This window comes from Rattus norvegicus, chromosome 1 (assembly GCF_036323735.1).
Source record: "Rattus norvegicus strain BN/NHsdMcwi chromosome 1, GRCr8, whole genome shotgun sequence".
Taxonomy (NCBI): Eukaryota; Metazoa; Chordata; class Mammalia; order Rodentia; family Muridae; genus Rattus; species Rattus norvegicus.
Window position 1 is genome coordinate 216,839,907 of NC_086019.1, and position 27,860 is coordinate 216,867,766.

Sequence of the window (27,860 nt, forward strand, 5' to 3'; positions counted from 1 at the left end):
GAACAAGCAAGTGGGGGTACGAAAGGGAGATCGCACGGTTCTGTTTCTCTCTCACTGGCTATGCAAACAGGAGCCTGCCGGAAGCTGCATAGTGGGAGCAAAGCCTTGTGAGGCTGTCTTTTCTGGGAATGATTGGGGGCCGGGGGGTGGGGTGGCGTTGGCTTTTGTTTTCTGTTTTTCCATTTTCTCATTTTCCATGACTCTTAACATATTTATGACCTGGGGCTTTTTTTGGGTGGGATCCTGACGGAATGTTAGTGCTATTCAGTAGTTCTGGTGGGAGTTGGGGGTGGGCAATGGGGTGAATCTGAAACTTGCCCCAAATTTGCATTCTAGTCATCAGTACAGATTCTATACGTCTTCGATGTTTGATTAAGAGGTGCATGGTATGGGACTGGCAAGATGGCTCAGCCAGTAAAGGTGCTTATAGCCAAGCCTGAAGATCGGACTTCAATCCCCAATCCTCACATGGTGAGAAGAGAGAGCTTACTCCCCCAAGTTGATCCCTAATTTCCATGCACTAAATAGATAGGTAGGTGGATAGGCAAGTAGATAGGTCGGTAGGCAGATAGACAGACAGACAGATAGACAGGCAGGCAGGCAGACGTGGTATGGCTGGTATGAGTTGGAGTTAACTTGGCCTTCCTCACACAGCGAGGTTGAATAAAATCCTTGACCTGATTCCTTACTTTAACACTTGTATTCTGGGATGTCGGGGAAAGACCTGAAGGGACAATGTTATTAAAGGTCAGAAGGACCATGGAGCTATAGAAGATCAGTCCTAGGGCGATTCATCAGCACAGTCCTTGCCTTGTCTGAACCGTGTCCTTGTCTGTGTAGTTAGGTATTAGTTTGTCATCTTGGCCACCGGATCACTTTTGTAGACCCTTACACTACCTTTACTTTGACTATGAGGAAGCTGGTTTCCAGAGAGCCCAGCCAACCCGAACAGTTTGCTGTTAGGGGAGCCATCAGCACTCTGCTTACCTGAAGTAGTCTTCACTCCTACTGACTGTCTCACTGTCATTACTAACTCTCTCCTTTGTGTCCTGGCTCAGGGGGTAGGGGTGGGGTGTCCATCACAGACTATGACCACAGGGTGAACCCAGAAATGTAGATGGACAAGCAACCCCAGGCCCTTTGTGGGAAGATTCCTTGTTCTAAGCCTCTGCAGGTACCTTGTAGCAGCTCCACTCCTGGCTAGACTTGATGCTAAGGCATGGCCTGAGCAATTCTAAGTGTGAGTGGCTGAATGCTGCCAGCATTTGGTTAGCTGGAAAGCACATACTTGGGCCTCGGTTGGGTGGGGTCCTGGCTAGTTGGGACTCTTTGGGGCGGGGGTGGGGAACTTCGTGATTTCACTTGTTTCGCTGAGGAGGTGTGTTTGGAGTTGAGTCTTTAGAGGGGGAGGCTGGAGAGCAGCTGTGGGAAAGTCTGGGATCCGGCCGAGGTGTTTTCCCAGAGGACTGTGGGGGTGTCGCCAGGGCAATGGGGAGAGGAAGGAGACAAACCCCTCTCCTAAGATAGCCCATGACAGGGTGCTTCCCAAATGAGCCAAGATAGGACAAGAACCCAAATGTGGCCAAGCTGTAATTCCATGTGGCAGTGCTGAGATCCAACCTGGCTTTGTGGGGTTTTTGTATTGTATTGGTCCTTGGAGGTCTTGACCTCAGTTTTTCTAGAGGATGCTCAGGGGGAAGGTGTCTACAGTTAAATAAAACACTGTCTTTGCAGGTGTCTTTCAGACCCATAATTAAAGACTCTGTGATGAGCGGTTGGCCAAAGGATTTTCTGTTCTGCCCTGCCTGGGCTTCAGGGGTGTTCGTATGTGGAGAAAACCAAACACTTTTAAGTTCTTTAGGATGTCCAGCCAGTTATCCTGTCCATAACTGCAGGTCCACAGCTGGTTGTAGGTACCTAGAGCCACTGGGCGTCACTATCCTGGCTTCCCCTCAATTTCCCACTCTATGCATGAGGCTCTGTGCATAACCCTATGAAAAGGCAGCATGAGGGGCTGCATATCAACACCTCAGGCTCACCTGCACACACGTGGGGCACCTCAGGCTCACCTGCACACACCTGGGGCCACCTCAGGCTCACCTGCACACTCCACACCTGGGGCCACCTCAGGCTCACCTGCACACACCTGGGGCCACCTCAGGCTTACCTGCACACACCTGGGGCCACCTCAGGCTCACCTGCACACACCTGGGGATACAGAAAATTCAGTCATCATATCTTTTATGATTGATTGTCCATGCAAAGAAGTGATTGGTTCTGAGATCAGCTCTCCCTCCCTCCCTCCCTTCCTTTCTCCCTCCCTGCCTCCCTTCTTTCCTTCCTTTCTCCTTCCTTCCTTTCTTCCTTCCTTCCTTCCTTCCTTCCTTCCTTCCTTCCTTCCTTCTCCTTTCCTTTTATTGGATACTGGGGGTCAAATCTAGATAAGCACTCTACCACTGATCTTGGTCCCACATCCTTCACTTGTGTTTCTTCATTATTTGGGGGTGGCGTTTTCAAACTTCTTTAGATTGACTCAGGTATTTTTTATTTTATTTCACTCTATTCTTTAATTTGGTGCAGTCTCCATATTTCCAAGCCAAAGAATCTTTTCAGTTTTCCTGGTAAGGGGCCAACGTCCTTCATTTTCATTAATACCTTTGGTCTAGCGTTATCTGGGTGTTTTTCACAGTGTGTGTGTGTGTGTGTGTGTGTGTGTAGGAGCAGAACTTCCTTTGCTCTCTCTTTTGATCCCAGCTTCTTCTTTAACACTTCTCCTTTGGAGCCTGGCACTCGTCCTTTGCAGAAATAGATGGGGTTTGACTCCTGCTTGATTATTTAAAGCTGAGTGACCACGGAAACGTTGCTGCATCTCTGAGCACTTGTTTCCTTGGACTGAGGCACAATACAAATAGTCTTCAGACAGGTGGGACTCTGAATTGCTACACCCATGGCTTCTTCCTGACCCCAGATCCTTCCTTACCTACCCTTGAGACCCATCTGGGGCTTGAAGGCAAACTTCACATCATAGGTGATGCTTAAGATAGAAGCAGTCATGTTGGGCAGAGTCAGCTTCGGACAGAGTCAGCTTGGGCCTGGGTGGTGAATGTGAGGAGGTTCAGGACAAATGTCCAAGTCTGGTTTGAGGCTCAAGGAGTTGCAGAACACAAACCATGGGACAGGACATGCCTTGGAGAGCCAGCCTGTGCTGAGCTGCAGGGATAGGACTGTAACGGAGGCAGTGACGGGGGCAGTGATGGAGGTGGTAACGGAGGCTGTAGTGTGCAGAGCTCAAGGCCATGGGCAAGGCCAGCACTAAAGCTGTCAGCCATTTCATCTTCACCACAGCCATGGAGGAGGTTGGTGCCATCTCTAGAGGGGGGGGTATGGGTCCCAGAGGCAGAAGTCATTTACCCTGTTAGCATTCTGTCTAAGCTCTACCCTACAATTACCTGGCAATAGTCAGGTAGGGAAAGGGGCTGTTACCTCCCCCCCCTCTCTTTTTCTCTCTTGCTCTCTTCTCCTCTTCCCCCCCACATGCTTATGGCCAGCCAGCCTCTTCTCCCCCCCCCTCTCTCTGCCTTTCTTTGTCTCTACTACCCTCTTAACTCCCCTCCCCATGCCCCGAATAAACTCTATTCTATACTATACCATCCATCGTTGTGTGGTTGGTTCCTCAGGGGGAAGGGATGCCTTGGCATGGGCCTGCAGAGGCATCTCCTACCCCCACACCTCCATAGAACATATTCCCCCTGTCTTTATCTTTTTAGAAACACATCCCCTCCCTCAGTGCCGGCTAAGTGAGTGCTGAAGCCCAGAGTGGATTCTGGGCTTGGCAGCCTGGCAGAGCTCCCTCTGAGCTGCAGCCTAGTGCATAACGAAGCCAGCTAAGGGGCAGCTTGATCCTCAGAGCCTTTCCCATGCAGGCTCTGAACCTTTCATTGCAACCTTTTCCATGTACTGGGGAAAACAGCTCTACCCAGGCACCTTGCATGCAATACGATTCATTTAGTTGGACCATCGAGTGGCGTTTTGTTGCTGTTTTGCTTTTAGCAAATTTTCAAGACAACATAACCCATCAATATCCAATTGTATTGCTTACCAGGAGTCAGCAATCCCAGCCTGGGTGGCTTGACCAAGCCAGCTCAGTCAGTCAACAGGTTCTCCAGAGCAGGAGTGAGGTTTTTGTTTTTTGTTTTGTTTTGTTTTTTTAAAGGACAATTAGACCCCAGCCAGTTCTGTGACTAAAGTGGGTTTATTTTTTTCCAGTCTGCTTTATACCACTTTAAGTACATGCAAAATAATAAGATCAATTCTGGGTCAAGGAACAAGCAAGGCAATAAACAAAATTCCGCAATGAGGATGACTGAGACAAAACGGATGTGCACAGGCCTCAGTTGAGCCCGCTCTGAGCTTTGCATCAACTCAAATGTAAATGTTCTTACTCTGAGCCTGCCCGGTGGTCTCCCTCCCCAACCCCCACCCCCACCCCCGAGTCCTGGCCCAAAGTCAGATCCCTGCCTTCAGTTTATTCTATTGTCCTGGCCTGATATCAAATTTCCCGCCAAGTTCCTAGAAGCGGCCCCCAAAAGCTCTTCACAGTGGCTTTGCTAAGTGACTTCTGTTTCACCTTGTATGGCTACAGTTCTTGGCCGGGACGCTTCACACGCATCACTTATGCTGTGGGCTCCTCTTGCTTTGCTCTGAGGGAGGCCACGCTTGCTGTTCTGTCCTTGCAGTACTTCTCTCGCTCCCTCACCCCATGCACCCAACACCTCCTTTTATCTCATCTCCCCTTGCTTCCTTTTTATAAAATAAATACAGCCTCATGGAGCCCAGGCTAGCCTTGGACTCTTCATGGAGCCAAGGATCACGTTAAATCCCTGTTTCTCGTGCTGCTACCCCTGAAGTGCTGGGATGACTACCAGTGTGCCCTGCCTGCCTGGGACGCTCAGAGCTTTCGTGCCACACGACTCACATTTTGTCCACTCCCTCGTTGATGGACATTTGGGAATTTTTATTTTGCCCAGCAGGTTCTTTGGCTGAGCATTTTGACTGCCCCACTGTACACCTGAAATTCCTTTGACCTGATTTGAAGTGCCTTGGGTCCTTTTCAAGCCCACTCCATGGTCTCCTAAAGCCTCCCCCCGCCCCCGCCCCGCTTCCCAGCAACAGTCCACTCAGATGCTTTCTCATTTGTCTTTGGGAGTCTGTTCTCATCCCTCCAACTTGTCTGCCAGGGGACTGCCGCCAGCCAGCCAGCCAGCCAGCCAGCCAGCCAGCCAGCCAGCTGTGGAAATCAATTTAAATCGAATAGTGGCTTGCTCTCTCCCAAGAGGCGAGGTAATTTTCTGTGATGGGAAGGAGGATAATGAGGGGCGGTTTGGACTTGACCTGGCTCCTCCATGAAAGAGCTGGGACTTCCAGAACTCCACTGTCTTGAGTGTTAATTAAAACAGCTCCTGGGGTGAAGAACAAGAGACAGAAGCAAGCCGCAGTGGGGCCCAGAGCCTGAACTTTCTGTTCTCTGCTTCCCTTTTCACAGTGTCAGCAAGCTTATGCTGTTCAGAGTGCTCAGTGTGGGACAGTAGTGTGGCTCCTGGGACATCCATTTTCCCTCTCTGCAGCACCTATGTCCCTCAGGGCTCAGGTCATGGCTGGGGTCCCATGAGGGTATACCACCTAGCTCCCTGTACTTATGTGGATGGGAGTTCATGGCAAAGACAAGGATTTCCCATCTCCCCATGTTCAGGAAGCTTGTGATGGGACGATGACATGGGGATCAAGGGCAGGGACCTGCCTACTGCTCCCTGCGGATGGCATCTAGCCACAGGAGTGGATGGGAACGGAAACATTAATGTGATGTCACTGTACATGCTTGCTTATTCTGAGCGCCTGTCTAGGATTTCCGATGCTCATCTCTCCTTGGGATCCTTGGGGTTGGGAGAGCATTAGATGGGTTCAGCTGTATTTGCTGGCATCCCAGTTCTGTCACTTATCTATGGGACCCTGTTCCTTCACTCGACTGAACCTTGGTGTCTGTACTCTCCCATGAGTGTGCTCTAGGTCTTGTCAGCTACAGAGGTGCCCTGAAATGTGGTTTCCCTATGACCTGTGAGGCATAAAACCCCCCATTTCTCTGATTCCTTTGGAGGCCCCCAGAAGTGGTCGATACCAGAGCTCACAGGGCCCAGAAAAAAAAAATTCTGTTGAAGCCCTTGGAGAAAAGACGCTCACTGCTTGATTCCCTTTGGAAGCAGACCGTTCATTTTAGCTGGCGTTCATAAATCAAATGCTCAGGAAGACACTTTACCGTTTCGCTAATGAAGCTGAGTGCAGCCGGATTGGAAATAGCTTTTGAGGGCCTAGGAAAGGGGATCTAATGATTCTCCTGTTCTGACTGTGCTTTTATGACATTGAGAAGAGCAGTTGGCGCTGCTAAAAATAAATGATTCAGCTTAATGGGAATTACCTACCAAACAGGGGCGATGGCATTCCACCAGCCAACTTCATGTGGGGAATGAGATAGTGACCACAGTTACGTCCTGTTTTATTCATTTAAAAAAATGTTTCGTCAAATGTTTTCCTTTGATCATTTTATTACAATGTGTGTGATGTATTCTGATTCTACTCACCCCACCATCTCTTAGCTCTTCCAGATCCCTGTCAAGACCCCTCCTCCCTAAAACTCCCCTTCCTGAATTTGTGTCTTTTCGTTTGGTTTTGTGACTTGCTGAGTTTAACTAGGGCCGCCCGTGTGACCATGGGTTTGGAATTGTCCACTGGAGTCTGGTTATGTCATGCATTTCAGCTAGTAACTTACAGATCTGTATTCTTGGCCTTTAAGATCTTAAATACGTAATATGCGAATAGGATTTTAATTCGTAAAATAGTGGCTACCAAGATTTTCCCTATGAAAATGCAAGTTTCTGACTGGTCCTGTTTAATGGACACCAACCCCGGCTTGGTGTGTCCTCAGCCCTTCTTGTGCCTTTTGTTTATTTGTGTGAAACAGGGTCTCATGTAGCCCAAGCTGAGGGCAACCTCAGACTTCTGAGCTTACCTGCTGTCGTGTGACACCACATATGCATTTTGCAAGGCTGATAGAACCCAGCACCTCCAGCATGTTAGATAGACACCCCACCAACTGGGCCACACGCCTGGCTCATTCAGTAGCTGACTTTATGGAGACTTTGTACAGTCTTATGGAGCAAACTCTACCCCCGCCAACCCCCATCTCAAAGGTGAGGAAACAAGGGCGAGAAAGGTTAAGTGTCACATCAAGGCCACGCACTCAAGGTCATGTGACCTAGAGGTGAAGTAGCCATCTGGCGCCTGTGACTCTGTCTCCCTACGCATCACACCGTTCTGTGAACATAACTTTGCTTTCCAATATGCAGAGTGGGGAATTGGAGCAAACGATGTGGAACTAGGGCACTTCTGGTCTCAGAAGTAGAGAGGTTGCTTAAAGGTAATTTATATTGTTTTGTTCAAATGTTTATGCATTTTCTAAGACGGTAACATGGGACTATGCAGGGGGAGGTAGGGCTTTTGTTTTGTTTGGAAAACAAAAAAAAACCTTTCTCCCCTTTACTCTCTACCTTTTTAAACTCAGCAGCCACACTCTGGTTTCTCTTCAGATCGTATAAACTCAGCAGCCAGGGACTGAGAATCCAACAGAAAAAAAATATTAATATCATGGAAAGAAGTAGAAACCACAGGAGCGAGGCTTGGGGGCTTGTAGCACACTCATGGCAATAACTGTGGAGAAGGAAGTAGACAGAAAGGCTCTAGGGTTAGCTGACTGTGGTAAAGATGTGGGAAGAGGAGTGTGCCCTGCAGATTCTAGCTGGAGCTTGTCCACTGACTGGCATTGTCGGTCCCCAGAGATGCAGAACCCCCATTCTCTCCCTATGGGAGTAGGGACACCTTTCCGAACAGAATTCTGTATCACTTGTGTGAAAGTAAGTTTGCAGCCTGCTGTAAGACAGAAGAGAGAGGCGTAGGGAGCCTGTTGGTCTCAGCTAAAAGTTATCCTCACATGGTAGGTTCATTTTGGGGGGCATACCTGAGTGCTTCCACTGTATATTATATTTAAACCGGAAAAATGTGGTCACACCTCTTTCTTTAAATGAACTAACGGAAAGGACTCAATTTAGAAGAAAAAGGTATGGGTTTAAAATGCTCGCGACAGGCTTATTATCTACTGGGTAAAGACTAATGTGTCACTTAGGAAGTAACTAAAAGAAAAGGACCAAACAAAAAGCCACTCAGACAAAAGTGCCATTCACGATAACAGGCGGAGAGGCTGGGATGTAGTCTGAGCACTTGCCTGGGTACACAAAGACCCGGGTTCTGTCCCTAGCGTCACTTAAGCCAAGCATGGTGCTGCATGCCTGTAAAACCCGCACTCTTGAGGTGGAGACGGGATGGTCACGAGTGTAAGGTTCTCCTCCACTACATAATGTGTTCCAGGCCAGCCTGGGTCACATGAAACCCCGTCTCAAAAACAAAAGCAAAACAAAGCTTCCCAGCGAAGCGACAGGCCAGGAGACTACAGAAAAAAACAAAAAACAAAAAACAAAAAACCAGGAAAGGGCCACAACCAGCCATGAGGCAGAATCCATCGAGGCCACATGGGGAAAGAGGACCATGCAGCAGGATGAGGAGCTGAGGTCAAGGCAGAATGGTTTGTGGGGGACAAAGAAGGGCTGTGGGTGGTTTCTCTCTCCAGACTTTGATGCTTCCTTTCTTTTCTTCTTTTTCTTATCTTTTATTCTCACCACTTACAGGGAGCTCAGTGAGACCAGTAAGACTGCTCACTTCCAAGCCTAATGACGTGAGTTTAGTCCCCAGGATCCCCATGGTAGAACTGACTCTAAGTGGTCCTCTGACCTCTGCATGCACATCATGATACACCGCTCTTCTCCACACACAGGTACATACACACAAAAGAAATAAGTAAGAGGAAAAAGGACCTTACGGGCTTGGGTGGTATAGCCAGAATCAGCCAATTTGTTCTAAAAAAAGAAAGGGAGGAAAGAAGGAAGGAAGAGAGAGAGAGAGAGAGAGAGAGAGAGAGAGAGAGAGAGAGAGAAAGAAAGAAAGAAGAAAAAATCAAGCTAACATTCTTTCACTGTAAAGCAGCGTTTCTCCACAAAATAAAACAGAAAGGAAGGGAAAAAACCTCTTCTCTCTCCACAGTGAAACTGTGGCATCTGTACAAAGAAGACAGTTCAGCACTGACAGCGTGTGAACAACAGACGCGACGGGCTCTGGAAACTTAGACAAACTGATATGGCCAGGCAGCACTGTCTGTTGGCGCTGGCTGAGTCCCATTCATACTGGGTACTAGCACAGTAACTTGATAATCAGACCATCATCCATACCTGGTATTTGTATGTGACTGACACCCCTTGGCACCACAGAATCACAGACACCCAAGGAGATGAGGAAACAGAGAAAGGAAATAAATGCTTCTAGGCACAGAGGAGCATGGTGGTCCTCGGCACTTCCCCAGATAACAGAGAGGAAGGCCAAATCCTTTCTCCAGGTAATAACAGTAAACATTACCATGTGATATCTGCATTTATTTCTTAGAGCCATTGCTCGGTGGTGTTGGGCTAAGCGTTGGGGCTGATCTGAACATGGATGCGGTGGAGATAACACAGTGTGGGGGGATTTAGCATCAATCCTGGTCCCAAACAGCTCTACAGCTTTATCTGAACATTTGTGAAGAGGGAAAGGCTGCATGCAGCCAAGCAGGAAATTGACTGATCTTTCTTGAAACGAGACTAGCATTTCAAGAGCCAGCATCCGCGAGGGACCCAGAAGTAGGGAGTGGGAAGGCATAAAACTGTGTTGAGAGATGGAGTGAAGGAAGGATGTCCCTCCATAGCTGTGGATGCTCAGGTCAGGAGGGTTTGGTACTAGAGATGGGGCTCAGTACTGGGATGGGCACAGAGGCCAGGCACAGATGTTTAAGACCAGAAGGAAGGTGCTGTGTGTGCCCCACAGTAGGGTGTGTACCTTATATAAGCATCCTTCCTGTGTTCTTAGATTCCTGTAGGCCATGAATGCAAAGTTCTGGGTTCACAGACACAGCTTATCAGAGATCCTTCTATACACTGACTTTGTTGTCTTAACCTGCTAGGAGAAGAGAATCAGGGTTGTTTCAGTGGGAAGGAATGTGCAATGGGAGTGGAGGGATGGCTCAGTTAGTAAAGCATTTGCTTTATAAACAGGAAGAACTGAGTTTGATGCCCAGAGCCCAGGTCAAAATGCCAGGCATGGTCTGTGCTTATAATCCCAGTGCTGGGGAAGTGGAGACAGGAGGAGTCCCTGGGGCTCACTGGCTGGCTAGTCTGCTTAAATGGTGAGCTCTGGGCCAGTGAGAGACCCTGCTTCAAAGGAAGTGGTTAGCCTTCTGAGGATGACACAAAGTTGTCTTCTGGCCTCTACCTATGCACCTACACACACACACACACACACACACACACACACACACACACACACCCCAAAAAAGAAGTGCAATGATTGAAGAAAGCAGTTACCTGTTCTCCTCTCCTTCCATCACAGGTATGAAGTAGTAGTGCAGAAAGTAACTGGATGATAAGAGTGCAGGGTATAAAATTAGATGGATTTGATGGGAAGGCTATCTGTAGTTTGTCAAACAGGTCTACCCACTTGGTAAGTGATGGAACACAGTTTGCTTCTGAGCTTCCTGGTAGACAAACCAAAGAGGTGAGCCCTCTCTGCTGTCCTGAAAGATAATCTCAATGTCCCCATGAGCAATAAACAGCAAGTTTCATGGAGCTGTTCCTTAGAGGAGCTGTTCCTTAGAAAAATCTCTTTGCCTGGAGGTCTGCCCTGAAGCAGTCACATGAAAATCACAGGGTCTCTCACTGAATCTGGACTCACCATTTCAGTTAGCAGGGCTGCCTTGCAAGTCCTTGGGATCTGCCCACGCTGGGGTTACAGACTTGCATTGCCATGCCTGGCTTTCAGAATTTGCACAGCAAGCTCTTTATCCACAGAGCCATCTTCCCAGCTTTGAATTCCACCCTCGAGGTTGCTCTTCAGCCCAGAGCTAAGAAGCCCATGCTCTGAACCCTGATGGGGGTAGGGACACAGTGTTGACAGCAGGTAGGGTGTGGACAGAGGTACCCTAGAGTCAACTCAGAGCTTAATGCATCCTCTCCCCACCCCGACTCTGACTCTGTTTCTGTCTGTGTCTCTCTGTCTCTCAGTGTCTCAGGGTCTCTGTCTCATCGTCTCATCTCTGTCTCTGTATGTGTGTGTGTGTGTGTGTGTGTGTGTGTGTGTGTGTGTGAGGGGCAGCGCAACTGTGCTTCTGAACACAGGGCTACACCCTGAGATGTTCGGAACACAACATGGCACTGGAAACCACCGAGGCACCCTAAAGATGGAGAACCATTCAAGCCAGAGGGCTGGCACAGCACAGTCTTACAGATAAACGAGATCCTTGGTTGCTTAGTTTACCCCCAATTACACTAGCCCTGCCTTGCACTGCAGTACCCACTGCTCAACCCTGATCCAGGCTCCCATGGGTTGGGGAAATAACTGGATAAGATGATAAAGCAGACATTGGCTCAGCTCGGGCCATCTATTGGTATGTCCGTGACCAAGCTAATTACTTCAAAATATGGATGGACATCAGAGAAAAGGTACTTCAGTAAATAGTGGTGCAGTCATGAGAGATGGAAATGCTTTAGTCCAGACCATTAAATAAGAATGAGGGAGATGGGGGCTGGGGATTTAGCTCAGTGGTAGAGCGCTTCCCTAGGAAGCACAAGGCCCTGGGTTCGATCCCCAGCTCCAAAAAAAAGAACCAAAAAAAAAAAAAAAAAAGGAAAAAAAAAAGAATGAGGGAGATGGACAGTTATTGGTGTGGAAGTGTGTCTATGGAATATTGACAAGTGAAGAGCAGCTTACAGTGTGTGTGTGTGTGTGTGTGTGTGTGTGAGAGAGAGAGAGAGAGAGAGAGAGAGAGAGAGAGACAGACAGACAGACAGACAGACACAGAGAGAGAGAGGCAGAGAGAGAGATGGACAAAGAAAGAGACCCACACACAGAGAGAAATGTAGATAAAGACACCTACCTATCAATGTACAAAATTATCTAAACCCTCATGAGGTTTTAGATAATTTTTGTCTTCCTCTTATGATTGATGCTTTTAACTTTTTTTTTTGATTGAGCCTGCATATGTTACGAGTTACAGTCATTCGAAATTTGTTTTTTTTTTTTTTAATTTTTATTTTGTGTGTCTGGGTGTTTTGTCTGCATGTGTGTATCTTTATATATGTCTGGTGCCGAAGGAGGCCAGGAGCAAGAGTTGAATCCCCTGAAACTTGAGTAGCAGACATGTGTGGGCTGCCATGTGAGTTCTGGGGCTCAGGTTCTCTGCAAAAGCAGCTGGTACTCTTAATCACCGAGCAGCTCTCCAGCCCTTAAATTCCTTTTTAAAAAACGTGTTAATTGACTCGTGTAAGATAGGTTATAAAAATAATCTCGCAACGCTAGGTGTGGCAACTTAAACCCACAACCCCGGCGTTCCTTAGGCAAAGGCAAAATGGCTGCAAGTTTGAGGCCAGACTAGACTACATAATGAGGAATGTCTCCCAACTAAACAAGTAAGCAGGCAAACGAACAAAACAGGTATCAAGGAAACATGTTCACGGTCTAAAACTTGGGAAATTATTCTTAAAAACTGGAAAACCAATAAATAAATAAATAAATAAATAAATAAATAAATAAATAAATAGGGGGTTGGGGATTTGGCTCAGTGGTAGAGTGCTTGCCTAGCAAGCGCAAGGCCCTAGGTTCGGTCCCCAGCTCTGGGAAAAAAAAAAACCTGGAAAACCAAACCTACATTTTGTACAATTAATATACCCTAAAAAATTAATAAGGATCCCGTCCAGTTCTACACTGAGCCTCACAAGCTGCTCTGTTCACTGAGTTTTAAAGAGAATCCTGTCTAAGCTAAAATTTCTCTGCTTTCCATACCACAGTGTACCAAATGGCTTTTGTAGATGCTAGACACCTGGTTTCTTAGCAGTTTCTAAATGTCATTCTCCCGGTGAAACCGCTCAGGGTAAAGCCGGCTTTTGGCTCCCAAAGAAAAATAGAAACGGAGCTTACAATTCAAAATCACAAGGCGCTGTGTGAGCTTGAATTTAAAACCCTCAGTATACATGTTCCAGCCACTTCAAAGGATAGTCTTTCCCTTCCAACTGCCTCGTGAGAGGTGCCTGTGTTACCGAGTTCATCGTCTGGGGGACTGATTTTTTTTTAACATCTTCACTAATTGGGCTGGGTGTACATAAATTAGTACAGTTTGCCTAGCGTGCATGAAGTCTGGGTTCTATTCCCAGAACCTCAAAAACAAGTGTGATGGTGCATGCATGTAATCTCAGCACTCTGGGAGGTGGGGCCAGGAAGATCAGGAGATCGAGGTTATCCTCAGCAACATACTGAAATTGAGGTTAGCCTAAGCTATACAAGAGCTTAGCTCAAAAAGAAAACAGCTGAAGAAGTAGCTCAGCAGTTGAGAGGAGCTGCTCTTGCAGAGGACTCAGGCTTGGTTACCAGCAGGCACGAGGCTGCTCACAGCTGCCTATAACTCTTGTTTTAGGGATCTGATGGATCCTCTGACCTTCAGAGAATCCTGGATGCACATAGTATACACACACACACACACACATACACATACACACAGACACACACAGACACACACACATACACACACAGACACACTCACGCAGACACACATACACACACACAGACACACAGACACACACACACATACACACATACACACAGAGACACACACAGACACACACACACAGACACACACAGACAGACAGAGAGAGAGAGAGAGAGAGGCAGACAGACAGACGACTGACTGACAGACTATGGATATGATAAATGTTGAGAAATGTGAGTTTTAAAACCTCCAGTCACTCCAGTAAAGACTCAGAGACCAGAGAGGAGGTGCGGAGTGAATGAAGATACCCAGAGAGCTTGTAGCACTGATGGTGCATTTGACTATTCTTTTTTTTTTTTAAAGATTTATTTATTTATTATATATAAGTACACTGTAGCTGTCTTCAGATACACCAGAAGAGAGCATCAGAACTCTTTACAGATGGTTGTGAGCCACCATGTGGTTGCTGGGAATTGAACTCGTGACCTCTGGAAGAGCAGTCGGGTGCTCTTAACCGCTGAGCCATCTCTCCAGCCCGCATTTGACTATTCTTAAAGTTAACCAAAGGATATGTTGGCAAATTTAACCAACATTGTTCTTTTCTTGAGTTGGTACTCCTATGTAATCGAAGACAGCCTTAAACCCAGCACCCTGAGTCTTGGAGTTACAGACATGCATCCTCCTGAACGGCTCTAAGATACTCTTAAACAACAGGAGTGCTGGAAAGGAACTTCCACTCCAGGCTTCAGGGCTGGGGCTGGGGTGCAGCCAGTGGCTGGGAGCTTGCCTGGCACGCATGAGGCTCTGGACTCCATCATCAGGACTGTGGTAGTCTAGGAGATGTTTGATTTAAGGATAAATCGAGAGGCAAGCTCCAATGGAGAAATAGAAATAGATCTGTCAATTCTGTAAACCACAAAGCAGTGTGAGCAGACGCGTAAGGTGTCTGATAAGAAAGAACAATGGGAAAAGGGCCGGCATCTCGAATTCGCTTTAGTCCTTTTAACCTTTGCTGAGTAGTGATGGGCACCGCTATCCGTGTCGAGGACTCAAAACCACGCAAATACTTAAAAGATGAGAGCTCAGGGGAAGATGAAAACGTAAGCATTTTTCTAAAAGATTAAAAATAAGGGGTTGGGGATTTAGCTCAGTGGTAGAGCGCTTGCCTAGCAAGTGCAAGGCCCTGGGTTCGGTCCCCAGCTCCGAAAAAAAGAAAAAAAAATAAGCACACATATCTATGCTTACTGGACATTTTTAATACATATATATATACACACACAATAACCAAAAATTTACTCACTGATAAAAATTATTTTTCCCTCTAAAATTACTTCATTTTTTTTAGAATGACAAGCAGTGTAGCACATTTTTAAAATTCCTTTAGTTAGTACCTCTAATATTTAATTTAAAGCCCTTGGGAAGCAGAGGCAGGACTCACACTGGACGGGGGCAGAGAAGCTTCACAAGTCATCATCTGACCTCTCTTAGGTGCACCACGACCAATGCACGCTTACTACATCCATAAAATAAATAGTTAATAAATATAAAAATGACTTTCAAGTTTTTCAGGATTGCATGTGTCTAAAGCTTTCGGTGCTCATGTTGTAGCATGCATAATTTTGAAGGGCTGAACGCATTTGAGGGATTTTCGAGCAGGTGAGTTGTGGGTTATTGGCTTTGGGGAGGAACCTCTTATTTCTGTCCTTACAAATCTCTAATTTTTCTTTTTTTAGACAAGGTCTCAAGAAGCCTTCTCAGAGGTCTCAAGAACGCTGTTCTCAGAGTTGCCACACAACTAAGGACGGCTTTGTTCGCTCCACCCTCCTGCCTCCAGCAGCAGGGGGCTGGATTTAACAGGAACATCCCACAGCATGGTCCATGAGGTGCTGGGAGGGCACCAGGGCTTCAGGCATGCATGGCAGCATTCTACCTACTGAGCCTTATCCCTGCCCACTTACGTTTGCACTTAATTTTTAAATTTTACCATGACAGGTCCTGCGCCCGAAAATAAGGAGGGTGTTTTAGGAACTGATTGTATCACTTTAAAAAGCGCATTACATCTCATTAAATGCACAGATGCCTGGCAAGTGACGCAGGGGAAAGTCGCACCGCGATGATTAAGACCCAGAGCCCTCATTCCATTCTTTTCAGTCTTAATTTTTTTATGTAACAAGTAATAGTGGCTTGTATGTATGAGAGGTAAAAATTACTGTTATAGCCAGGTGTACTGGCACACGCTTTTAAACAGAGCACAGAGGAGGAAGAGACAAGCAGATCTCTGTGAGTTTGAAGCAAGCCTGGTCTACACAGCAAGTTTCAGGCCAGCCAGGACTACACAGTGACTCTGTCTTTAAAGATAAACATAAAACCTTTGAAAGGTCATTGTATCCCGGAGGCCTGGTGTATCTTCCTTGAACCTCTACACACTTTCTCAGGTGAAGTGTCTCTAAATTATAAGCAATGATTCAAGTGTTCATTTGGGGGCTGGATTGCAACAAATGGTCACTGTTTAAGCTCTTGTTTCTAGACTTTGGATATTCTGCTGCAAACAAAAATAGAGCAAACAAAGAAACCATGTGGAACAAGTGGCTGACCTTGTAAGGTGGCTCCCACCCTGGGAAAGCTTTGGTACTTTGCTTTCTTTTTTGTACTTTAATCACACAAAATAGTACATATTTAAATATACATTGTAACAAAACAAAATCTGTTTACCTTTGATACAGAGAAATGTAGACACAAAACTGAGTTTGTCATGTAATTATTTTTCCTTATGCTTTTTTGTCTTTTGACTTTTTAAATTGTTTCTAAAAATAGAATATATTTTATTTTGACAACGTCATCTATTCAACACAGCAGTATATCTTGATCTCATCTGTCTTCAGATCCCCCAGAGCCCCTCAGCATGTTACCCACACCCTCCCCTGTTCACATCCTGTTGGATGCTGCCTCATTTTCCTGGCTCGGTCTTAAGCAGATATCAGTAGCTGCGGGGAGCTCATGCATGCAACGGCCGTGTCACGTCCAGAAGATACCGAGTCATAGCACATCGTCGTCTTCCTTCTCCGGCCTTACATCCTTTCCATCCTGCTTTGGCGATGGTCCCTGAATCTTCAGAGAGGGATTTGCTGCATGTCCCGCTTAGGGCTGAACTCCCAATACTGACTTAATCTCCACACTTTGACTCTTAGGGGTCTCTGCCTTGGCCGCTTGCCCACTGCAGAGAGAAGTTTCTTGGGCCAGGGTTGAGGGCAGTACTAATCTATGCATGGAAACATTTAAGTGATCGAAAGGCAGGTTGACAGGGTGTCCATTTAGCAAGACAACGGTAGTAGGCTCTCCCTAGGATTGGCAGTTTCTAACAGTGAAGACACATCTACATACAGTTCCAACAAATGAAGGAGTTTGCCCAACAGAAATGAAGTCTCATATCCTACAGGCTAGAAGAGGGGGTTGGGCCCTTTGAAGCTAGAGCTGCATGTGGCTTGTGAGTCTTCCAGAGTGATGGCTGGGAGTGCCACACAGATCCTCTGGAAGAACAGAAGGTGCTCACAACCACCAAACAATCTCCCCTGGCCCTAACTGTCACTTAAGATGGGCGCATTTTATTGCAGGAATGTTATGTGTCAGCCAAGTTGATTTTGTAATTTTTTTTAAGGTTTTCCCATGTGGGGCCAACTACGTAATTAAGATGGTTCTAGAGCATGAAATGCAGCCGGGGAGTGGGGAGGGGCGGAGTGAAGCAGTCCACACAGGTTCTGTGCCCATGTTGGCCCCGGGTGCTGTGTGTGTGTGTGTGTGTGTGTGTGTGTGTGTATGGAGAGAGAGAGAGAGAGAGAGAGAGAGAGAGAGAGAGAGAGAGAGATCGGTGGACACAATGCAATTTTCCTATTCATGCGTAGCCTACCTCATTTTTAGCTTGACAGTATGCTGGGTCTTCTCTGTGGCCCCATCTTTCACTCCCCACAGAGCGTTTCATGGAGGCTGTGCCACCCCAATCAACCCATCTCCCCACCAAACTTTAGGATGTTTTCTGTTTTGCACCATTATTAGCACCTCCCCTCCCTAGCACCTGCCTCTCACAAACCTAAAAAGAAAGAAAGATAAAAAAGCTCAGTAAGGAGTGGATTAAGAGTTCCGGGGGACAGGGACTGAGGTGATGGGACAGGGGCAGGTATTGGAGTTCTGTCCCACTGCGTCTATTTTAACAGGATGACGTAAGTTTTCTGTGTATCAGAATTCTATCCCACTGAGTTTATTTTGAGAGAATGATGTAAGTTTTATTTTAACATTTCAGTCTTGGAAATATGACATTGGACACGCGGTATGAGTCACATCCTGCTTCAGCAAGCCTTGGCGAGACCTTGCAGAAAACAGCTTTACAATGTGAGGGCCTGTGTACAACTTGCTGTCAGTCATTGCTGGAGATCAGGGGCATGAGGCCCCCAGAAGCACCTCCTACCTTCCACACAGACAGAAAAAGAAAGACTGATGAACAGGTTCCAGTGATTCAAAATTCATTTTTTTAAGAATCCTAGATAAATTGGGTAGAGATAAGTGTTACTGCATGGGACTCGGGTACGGATTTTTATGGTACAACGGCAGAATTGACTTCTACCGGTGTCTGTGTAGCCATCAAATCCCACGGTATTGACTGGTCTTGTTGCCTGACTAATAGCTGAACCGGCAAAAGGGCATTGTTTGGACAACATATCCTCTGGGCTGTGTTTCAGCTCTCAGAACTCTAAGAAAGCAGTTTGTGCTCAGGTATGCATGACCAGTGTCTCCCAGGAGAAGCCATCTTTTAAAATGACTCTAGAGAAGACAGGCCTCTTACTGAAGAAAGACCAGGGACTAATGGCTCCTCAGCGGGCAGTGGAGTTGGCTGTGGACATTTTGGGAAGGAGCTCTTCCCAGAACCTTCAGTGTGAGTGTTTGTGGTAGAAGTCTATCTGCTCACTTACAACCACGATGCAGTGCCCCTGGATGCCTTTCATGGCCCCTTCTCAGGTTACAAACTTCCTGGACCTGTAGCAGCCTCAGGGAAGCCAGGCACAGCAAACTAGAAGGGTGCTTACCCATGCCAGCACCACCCTGGTACAAGGACTGGCACATATATCTGTCACCCACTCCATGGTCAACTCAGGCAACTTAGTGAGAGTCTGTCTCCAAAAACATAAAATTTAAAAACTTGAGGAAAGGCTGAGCTTAGAGCTCAGTGACAGGGCGCTACCCTGGCATGTGTCGGGGCATGGGTCCACTCTTAGCATTGCAAGACAAATGGTCATCTATAGATTGATTGGCCTCTGGATTGCCAGTTTGAGGCCTTAGAGAGGGAAAAGTCTATACTGTGGACTCATGTCTCAGCTATGGCCTGTGAGACTCTCTCAGCATCAGTGATCTTGTCTCCAAGGTTTGGCAAAGTCCTGGAATTTGCCAGCAATCCTTGGCCTCAGTCACTCCTCTAGAGAGAGAGGAGAGGGTTTTGTGTCCTTAGGTCAGTCCTTAGGACACTGCGTCGTCTCTCCTGGTTGGGCATCTTGGTAATGGTTTCTGTTGATGCTGGGGTCAAGTTGGGTCTAGTAGATCTGAAGCCCCTATGGCAGCTCCATCCCTCAGTCACTCCTGGAAGTGAGGGCTGGGCCACTGGGGTTGTGTACCAATGAGCACTCTCCTCATGAGTGCTTAAGATGTTCTCAAAGGTCCCTGTGTAGGTCCCATCCCCCAAGGAAGCCTCTCAGACCTGAGTTACACTGCACCTACATACAGATCCAGATCCTGGGGAGGTTGCTGAGATGGTGACGATAAAATTGTTGCAGACACTTAAAGCTTTGCTTTTTGGTTTTTGTGTGGGTGCTGTCCTGGTGGAGGAACATCAGATGTCCTTGAATGGGTGGATTAGAGGGGTCCATTGTCTTGCCCCACCCCCTGAGCGGGAAGAGAGGCTGACAGTAGTAAGAGAGGAAGTCTTAGACTCAGTCTGGGCTGGGTTTGAGTCTTCCTGGGGCTAAAAACTATGACTGCCACTAAGGTTTGTTCCATGAGCACATGAGGGATAGGAAGAATGGGGAGCCCTCAAACATGAGCAGGTGACATATTTACAAAACCGTGCAGAATGTGGCAGCAGAGGAGTGGCTCTCATTCCGTATGAATGTGGTACAAAAGCCATTTCTCAGCTGTCCATGATAGCGCAGGCCTGCCATCCCAGCACTTTGTAGGCCATGAGTTAGAGTTAGCCTGGCCCACATAGTGAGCGCTATCCTCCTCCCCCTCCCCGTTTCTCTCTGCCTTAGCGACAGTAGCTTATGAGTCTCACTCTGCTCCTTTGAAGCCTCACTTCTAATTACTTTTAATTAGTTCATCTTGCTTGATTAAAAAGCGATGAACTTGGGGACCTTCCCGTTCAGATGTATTACTCACAGCTCTGGCTGGGCCTGAGTGCCTATAGCCTGGAGAAGGACACCCAGGGGTGATGTCAGGGAACTTCAAATTAAGAAGGAGGTAGGAGGGGGTCGGGGTGGGGGAGATGGTGACACTGGGTTCTTGTTTTAAATTGGGGCAGGAATGAAGGAAGGCAGTGACACTCATCTGTGACATTTGAAAAACCTTTGTGGGACACAGATGTTCAGGTAGAAGGGTAGCCTATTTATAGAAACCCATGTCAAAGGAAGAAGCAAGCCTGCTTCTCAAACAAAGAGAGACAATTAACCTAAGACCTTCCCTGGCTGTGCATACAGTGGGAGAGATACCTTGGAGGTCACTCGGGCCAGATGATGCTGGGCAGCCCCACGTGGAGGCTAGTCTAGTTCTCTTTCCCATCCCTTCCTTGAGGGTGATGAGGGTGCCTCCGGGCTGTGCGTGGACATTTTTCTGAGCAGTCTTTGGGGTAAGCTGGCTATTGGCTCACGCTCAGCTGTCACTGAGTTTGGTCATCAGTGTGCTTCTCTGCTCCGACCACCAGAATTAGCACCTTTGTGTCTCCGTTGGTCCTTGAAGAGCAGTGTCCTTACAGTGCAGTTAGGAAGGTGGGTGGCAGGCTGAAGGCCTTTCACCTGCACATGTAGGTGATCGGGCACAGCTACTGTGGAGCAGACCCTCAGCCTGCCTCACCTTACCAGAGACTCTGCTGTGATGGGGGGAAATCTCCTAAGTCCAGACCGTGCACTAGTGTTTCATAAAGATCTCTTTTCTTTCATTGATTAGGTAATTTATTTACTTTACCTACTGACCAAAGCTTACCTTCTCCTCTCATTTCCCAGTCCAACCCTCCACTCCCACCCATCCAAAAAAAGAAAACAACACGCCTTCAGAAAGCCGCTCAGGGTGTTCAGACTGAGCAGAGACTGTCCCCACTACTGCCGCAAAGAGGCTTTTGTTTGTTTGTGTTTGTTTTTGTTTTTGTTTTTAAAGATCTCTTGGTCTTGGGGTCAGCTGAGGACTTAGCACCCCATCTCATCTATCCAAAATAAGCAGAAAAAAAAAGAGACATAGTAGACATTCATAGAGCAATAGGTTGTTTTGTAAAAGACATTCCGACAGATGCTGGGAACAGGAACAGAAAGAAAACAAAGCCACCACGAAAACTCCACCCCAGGAACCGTGGTGCCCCCAGCACCCAGACCTTGTTTTCTATTCTTTGCTAGCAAAAGAAATCAGGCCTCCCTGGAGAAATGGTCAATTCTAAAGTTGGAACATCTTTCGGTTGTTCTGTCGTAGTAAAATACATGTAACATAAAACTTGCCATCCAGTAGACAGAGCTTCATGCTGCAGCCCAGGCTTGCTGGGAGCATGGTATGAAGGTGTTTGCACCCACCGATCTCCAGAGAAACCAGGAATGTCAAGCACACAGGAAAGATGAAAAAACCTGCTCTTCATTCAGAAAGCTGGGAATTGGAAGTGATCAATAGCCTGGTGACCTTTGCTATCTGTTGGGCCAGGCCATATCAAGCTTCTACAACCAGGACCAGAGGTGGCTAATATCTCACAGGACCCCTACCCTGTCTGCATGACTGAGACCAGGCCAGACCCTTAGGCTCCTAAGCTAGCACAGACAGCCTATCTCTAGAACCCATCTTCTTGGAAGAAATGGCGTTACCCTGAGTCGAGTTTCAGTGAAATTAGGCTTTCTTGTATCGCACCAGGAAACATTATTTTCCAAATTATACTGGGCTTAAATATACTGGGAATAGATGCCTGATACCAGGCTATTTAGAAGTCTTGACTGAGGATGATGAGGTCAATCTGACTGAGTTTTCATTCTCAGCTCTTCAAGGTTTGCATCTCTGCCTGACATCTGTAGAGACCACTCACAGGCTGGCCTCAGACTTGTTTATCCTCCTGCCTCAGCTTCCCAAGTGCTGGCAGTACAACCAAGTACAACAAGCCTGGTCAAAATTTAGCTTCGTAAAATATAATTTTTTTTAAACACTTACTTATTTTGTGTTGGGGGCAGGCTTGTGTTGTGGTGCGTGTGTGGAGGTCAGAGAAAGTTAGAGCCACCATCTAGGCTCTGAAGATCCAATTCAGGTGGTCAGGCTTGGCAGCAAGACCCTTTACTCTCTGAGCCATCTTACCCCCAAGTCGTAAACCTTGCTAAGTGTGTCGTTCAGTGATACTAAATTTGCTGGCAATCACCTGCCTCCATCACCACCACTCATTTTCACAACTGCAGAACTGAAACCATAGTGTTAATCAGCTCCTCCCACCCCCCACAGCCAACCCTGGACCCTCTCTCTCTCCCTCTGTTGGTTATCTTAAGGTTCCCTAAGACACTTACTTTTCCCTGTCTCATCCATTTCTCCTACAATGATGTAGTATGTGTTTGAATCCCCTTCCCTTTGAAAGCCAGAAGCATTTTGTAGGGCCTGAGCATCAAGCATTCACAAAACTGTCTGGAACACGTGTCGGCAATAACCCGAGTCTTTGTGCAGAAGCTCTGCTCGTGGAATAGAATCTCCACTGTGGGCTGTGAACAACAGCTGGTTCCTTCCAGAATATTCCAAACAAGCAGGACTGGTAAGCTTTAGCTTCACCGTGGAAAAAGCTGACAGAGCAGCTTCAGACAGGCACACAAGGTCAACAACTGTCATGGTGACTGACTGTGTGTGTCAGTCTAGGTTTTGGACCCAGACTCTTGGTGAAGGGGTTGGAGAAAAGATCAGACTGATTGCTATTGGCTTCTCCATTCTCAAGTGCTGGGTTATAGGCTTGTTCTCCTGTGCCTGGCTGCTATTCTTTTAACTGTGATAAATTCATGTTGCTTGTTGTAAGTAGTTCATAACAGGAAAGCGAGCCCAGGGTGTAGGGAAATTTTCCATGCCATCTATGAATGTCTTAAAATAATTTTTTTAAAAAGTTGTTTTAAAAGGAAATATGGCCTGAGGCAGATGGAGAGAAAGCTGCGCTGGCGGGCAGAAGGGAGCAGAGCCAGCTGGAGCCAGGAGTCAGGGCAAACTTTGGAAGCTCAGTTTTCTTGGTTATGGTGTGTGTGGGAGGAAGATGGGGGCTGCCCCTTGTCTCCTGGAGCTGATGATTTTCCCCGCTTCCTCCCCAGCTCCGCATCTATTCCTGGGATATGTGCTAACCCTGAGATTCACACCCTGAACTTCCAGGACCCCAGGAATGTGGGACTCAGAGGCCAGTTCTGCTGGAGTCAGTGCCACAGCAAGGATGCTTAGAGGATGACTTTCCCAAGGACACCATTGCTGTCGTCTAGGTGCCTGGACTTTACATGGAACTGGTGCTAACAACACATGCTGAGTGCTCCTGAAATGAAGTTCTAGAACCCACAGCCATTGGACAGGACTCTAGTGGCAAAGCAATGCCCTCCATGTTTGCTTGTCTATTTTTGAGGCAGGGTTTTCTGCCAACCAGGCTGGCCTTGAGCTCATTATATAGTTATGTATGATCCTGAACTTGTCATTCTCCTGCCTCAGCCTCCCGAGTGTTGGGATAACTGGTGTGTTTCCTAAAAGCTAGAATATGTCTTTACAGACTCCAGCATGGATTCAGGGCGTAAAACTTGGCCCTGCTTGCATCCTGTTACTTGACCTGTAGAGATCACCTTTTTGTGCCTGTCTATGTCTTCCTAGCAAAGGAAACCCCTCGTTGCATGGCTGCCTCTCTCAGGCTCCTCCGATAGGAAGCTGCCTTTCAGTCTTCGTATTTTGTCTTTCAAGAAACACATGTCATATGCTTTGTAAAATGTCAAAGAGCCCATTGAAAATAAATTTATTTTTATGTTATTTTCTACAAAATGAGTTTAAGGAAGATCTAGTAAGAGGGCCAGAGGAACAAGCAGTTCACAGATAAAATCTTGAAGACACTTGGGGAAAATGGGCCAAAGAAGTTCTTTGAATCAATGGTGTTCAGCCTTGTGTCCTTACCTCACTAGAGTGGTTGACAAAGGAACAAAGAGCTGACACTAAGAATGTCCTATACTGTGAGCAGGGAGGCCATCTCCTGGAGGGAAGTCGGGTGTGAGGCTCTCTCCCAGTTGCCCTAGGTGGCAGGGATGTGCTCCGAGAGGGGTGTGAGGCTAAACATGAACTTCAACTGTGGGTGTTAAAGGAGCCAGCTATAACATCAGGCTTGGAGTCAGACAAGCAGAGAACGCTGAGCAGGGACAGGCAGTTCTCAGAAGCCCCCAGCAAAGTCACTCAGGGTCTTCACAGGGCAGTGCCTGGAGCCAGTGTCACTGCTATTATCCTTCCCAGAGAGTGCCCTACTGCCAGAGCCTTTGCAGTTCCCACTAACAGGGCAACCTGGCTGCTATGGTTCTGCACTGACTGTAACCATGGTGTGTGCGTGCGAGTGCCCATGCAGGTGTGCCTGTGTGTGTGTGTGTGTGTGTGTGTGTGTGTGTGTGTGTGTGTGTATACGTGTGTCTATGGCTGGCCCTAAGCCACAAGAAAGTTGGCTTGCTCTTGATGAAGAGTCAATAGTCCTGCAGGGGACAGGCCTCTTTGTTGGATGTCTATGTGTCTATAACTGGTCCCTCCCTCCTACTGCTTCAAGCTGCAGAGAGCTGCAGGGAGGAATGAGGACCAAAGCAGGGAGCATAGTTTAGGAGTCAGGATTCTAGCCAGAGGTGGAACCACAGCTATGGGAGAGCAAAAGGTCATGTCCCAAAGGGGGTCATTGTGTTGTGACCAAGGATTAAGGATTAAGGGGCACTATGGTATGGACATTTTAGGGTATTGTTCTCAGAGGCACAGTGGGTATCATATTTGGAGGGCAGAGGAAGACCAAGGGGAAGGATGAAAACCAGGTGAGGGGGTAGAGGTCAGGGAGGGAGGGACAGAGGTCGGGGAAAGAATAGAGGTCAGGGGAGAGATGGAGCTCAGGAGAGGGATAGAGTCTAGGGGAGAGATGGAGGTCAGGAGAGGGATGGATCAGAGGAGGTTGGAGGTCACAGGAAGGGTGGAGCTCAGGAGAGGGATAGAGGCTAGGGAAGGGTGGAGGTCAGAGGAGGGATGGAGGTTGGGAAGAGATGGAATCGAGGGGAATGATTGCTGCACCCAGTCAGGGAGACAGCAGGGCTGGGCTGGACTTAGCTGGAGCTCCTTGACCTGAAGCCCAGCTATCTGGAGGTGTCTGCATGGCCGTGGAGGAACATGGTTCACGGGGCTCACTTTCCCACCTCTACTGTATGACACAGCACATGGAGAGAGCTGAGGCTGTGAGGGTGGACGCTGTGGAGACTGTCAGAGACACAGGAGGTGTGCTTGGAAGCTGGTGACCTCTGGGAGGCAAATAAGATTAGTCAGAACCCTCTCCATCCTTGGACTTGGGGGTGGCTGGGGTCGAGTGAGCCTGGATTGGGTGGGGGACATCCACCTGCATCCAGGATGACTTGGTTCTTCTGCGTCATCCATAAGTTTTACCCAAGAAGACCTACTCCTAAGCGTTCCTGGGACTCCAACCCACTTGGCCCCTCCAGCCATTCTTCCCACACATCTTTTATGCCATGGGCAATAGCTTACGGGCTGAATCAGGCCCCACAGTCCCACCTAGGTGATCTTGATCTACTTGGAAGACTTTTCTGGGCTCCATAGTTCTCATGGAAGAAGTGAAAATCCTGAAACCCGGGACCAGGACTTGCCACAGCTGCGGGATGCACCTTGCCCCTGACATTCTTTCTCTTACTCTGTCCCCCTCCCCTAGCTGCTATTTTGGTCCTTCCTCCACAATGGTGTGGGGTGAGCCTCTTTTCATGTCAGGATGCCAGGCCCCCGCCACCCCGTAAACAGCTGAAGGATGTGGTAGGAGACAAACTTTCCACTGAGGTGACTTTGAACTGGTCCCTTCACACAGGGGCTCCCCTGCTCCTCCCTGCCGAGAAGACCCTACCCCATCTTGCCGGGCCAGAGGCTCAAGGTCAATTCTAGAGGGGTTCCTGAGGACCAGCCACATCCCAGTGTCCCTGTCCACCTTGAGGACCCTCGTGGGGGGTTGTCTTCATGAATCTGAGGAAGTTCCAACGCCACGGATGGAGAATGGAGTCTGTCAGGTGCACCCTGCAGGTTAGCTCTCTGGCCTGACAACTGGCGTACTAGAGAAGGAGCCTCCCAGCCATGGCTATTTAGGTTCTGGCTGGATAATCCTTCAGATTCCTCCTGGCCTGTCCCCTCATCTCTACTCACCCCCGTCCTGTCTCCCCCTCCATCCCCTGGGGCTCTTCCAGACATCTCAAGGAACTCAGATTTGCATAAAGCCACATGGTTCTAGCCTGGCACACACCAGCAGACACAGACGTCCTTTAGTGTAGACCTCACCACGCTCAGGAAGCCACTCCCGAGTGTCAGCCAGGGCCCGCCCACACCATGTCAAGAGAATAGACCTGAGAGAAAGACCAGTTCCCAACCTCAGCTTCTTCTATTGAACAGTAGGGCTGGTGCCCAGCAGTCAAGCTTCTGCTAGCAAAGGACCAGAGAGGGTGAGCGCTGACCTGAGGCTGCACAGGGATTTACAGAACAGCACAGGGAGTAGAATCCAGGCTGTGGAGCAAAACACCTTCCTGGTGGCAGCTGCAACTCCTCCCCTAGGAATCCCCCCAGCAGTGGTGGGGAGTCTTGCCTGGGAGGTACCGCATCACAGACAACCACATCCTGGGACAGTTGCCCCAGGAGAGACTGTGGCTGATACAGCAGGGACCGAGGGGAAAGCGGGACTGTAAACCAGGACCTCAGCTCTCAGAGGAAGGCTGGACTCTGCAAGTGGAGTCCGGCGATGGCTGGAGCAAGGCTTAAAGTCAACTGGGTATGGACACAATCCTGGTCAGGCATCGTGGTACCAGCATCTATTTCGGTCCTGTCTGGGAGGCCCTTGGGTAGCCCAGGGGCATATGCGGGTAGCCAGCTCCTGTGGCAGAGCCAGTCTGGCCCACAGGCCTGGGGTCAGCTGGGTGGCTTCTATCTGCAGCCCATCCTTTGGGAGGGCCTGGTTCCCCTTTCCCTGCCTTGGCCGGAGGGTTAGACCACGGCGGATGGCAGCCCTGACAGTTCTGCCCACGTGGATCAGAGACGTCTCCACTTCGCCCAGAGCTAGCATGGATCCCTGGCATGGTGCATGCAGCTGGGCTCCTACCAGCAGTGTCCAGGGAAGGTGGCTGCTCTCAGGCCACTTGAGAGTATTTTATGGGGGCACTGGAGCACTGGGGTCATCTCCTAAGGCAAGTGGTGGGGTTGATAAAGCACGCCCAGTCCCCAGACCACCTCAGGATGCCATTTCTTCTCCATTGGGGAATAACTTTAAGGTATATGTGTCCAGATGTCCCTCAGGACTGAACATGGGTGGCCAAAGTGCAGATGTATTTGTGCATGGAGTCACATTCCTTATTCACATTGGAGCCTCCAGAGCATTCCGTGATAAGGACTTGGGCTCCTCTACACCCGAGGAAGTGTATGTTGTCACATGAGCACACACACACACACACACACACACACACACACACACACAGAGAGAGAGAGAGAGGGGGGGAAGAGAGAGAGAGAGAGAGAAAGAGAGAGAGAGGAAGAGGGAGAGGGAGAGGGAGAGGGAGAGGGAGAGGGAGAGGGAGAGGGAGAGGGAGAGGGAGAGGGAGAGGGAGAGGGAGAAAGAGAGAGCACCGAGTTTAAGGAACTGTCAAGATACACCTAG

General features: G+C 48.1%; 1 long non-coding RNA gene across 3 annotated transcripts in view; it reads left to right on the forward strand.

Moving 5' to 3' along the window:
• The window catches only part of LOC120099989 (uncharacterized), a 51,823-nt gene extending 27,846 nt beyond the window's left edge, over positions 1-23,977 (forward strand). The window contains exons 3-4 of one of the 3 annotated variants that reach the window (XR_010061201.1): positions 18,018-22,736; positions 23,275-23,977. This is a non-coding gene — a long non-coding RNA (uncharacterized LOC120099989). Of the gene's footprint in view, positions 1-159 lie in introns of those variants that run through there. The other 2 variants (XR_005499578.2, XR_005499577.2) reach the window with 2 other exon arrangements.
• Positions 23,978-27,860: the final 3,883 nt, after the last annotated feature.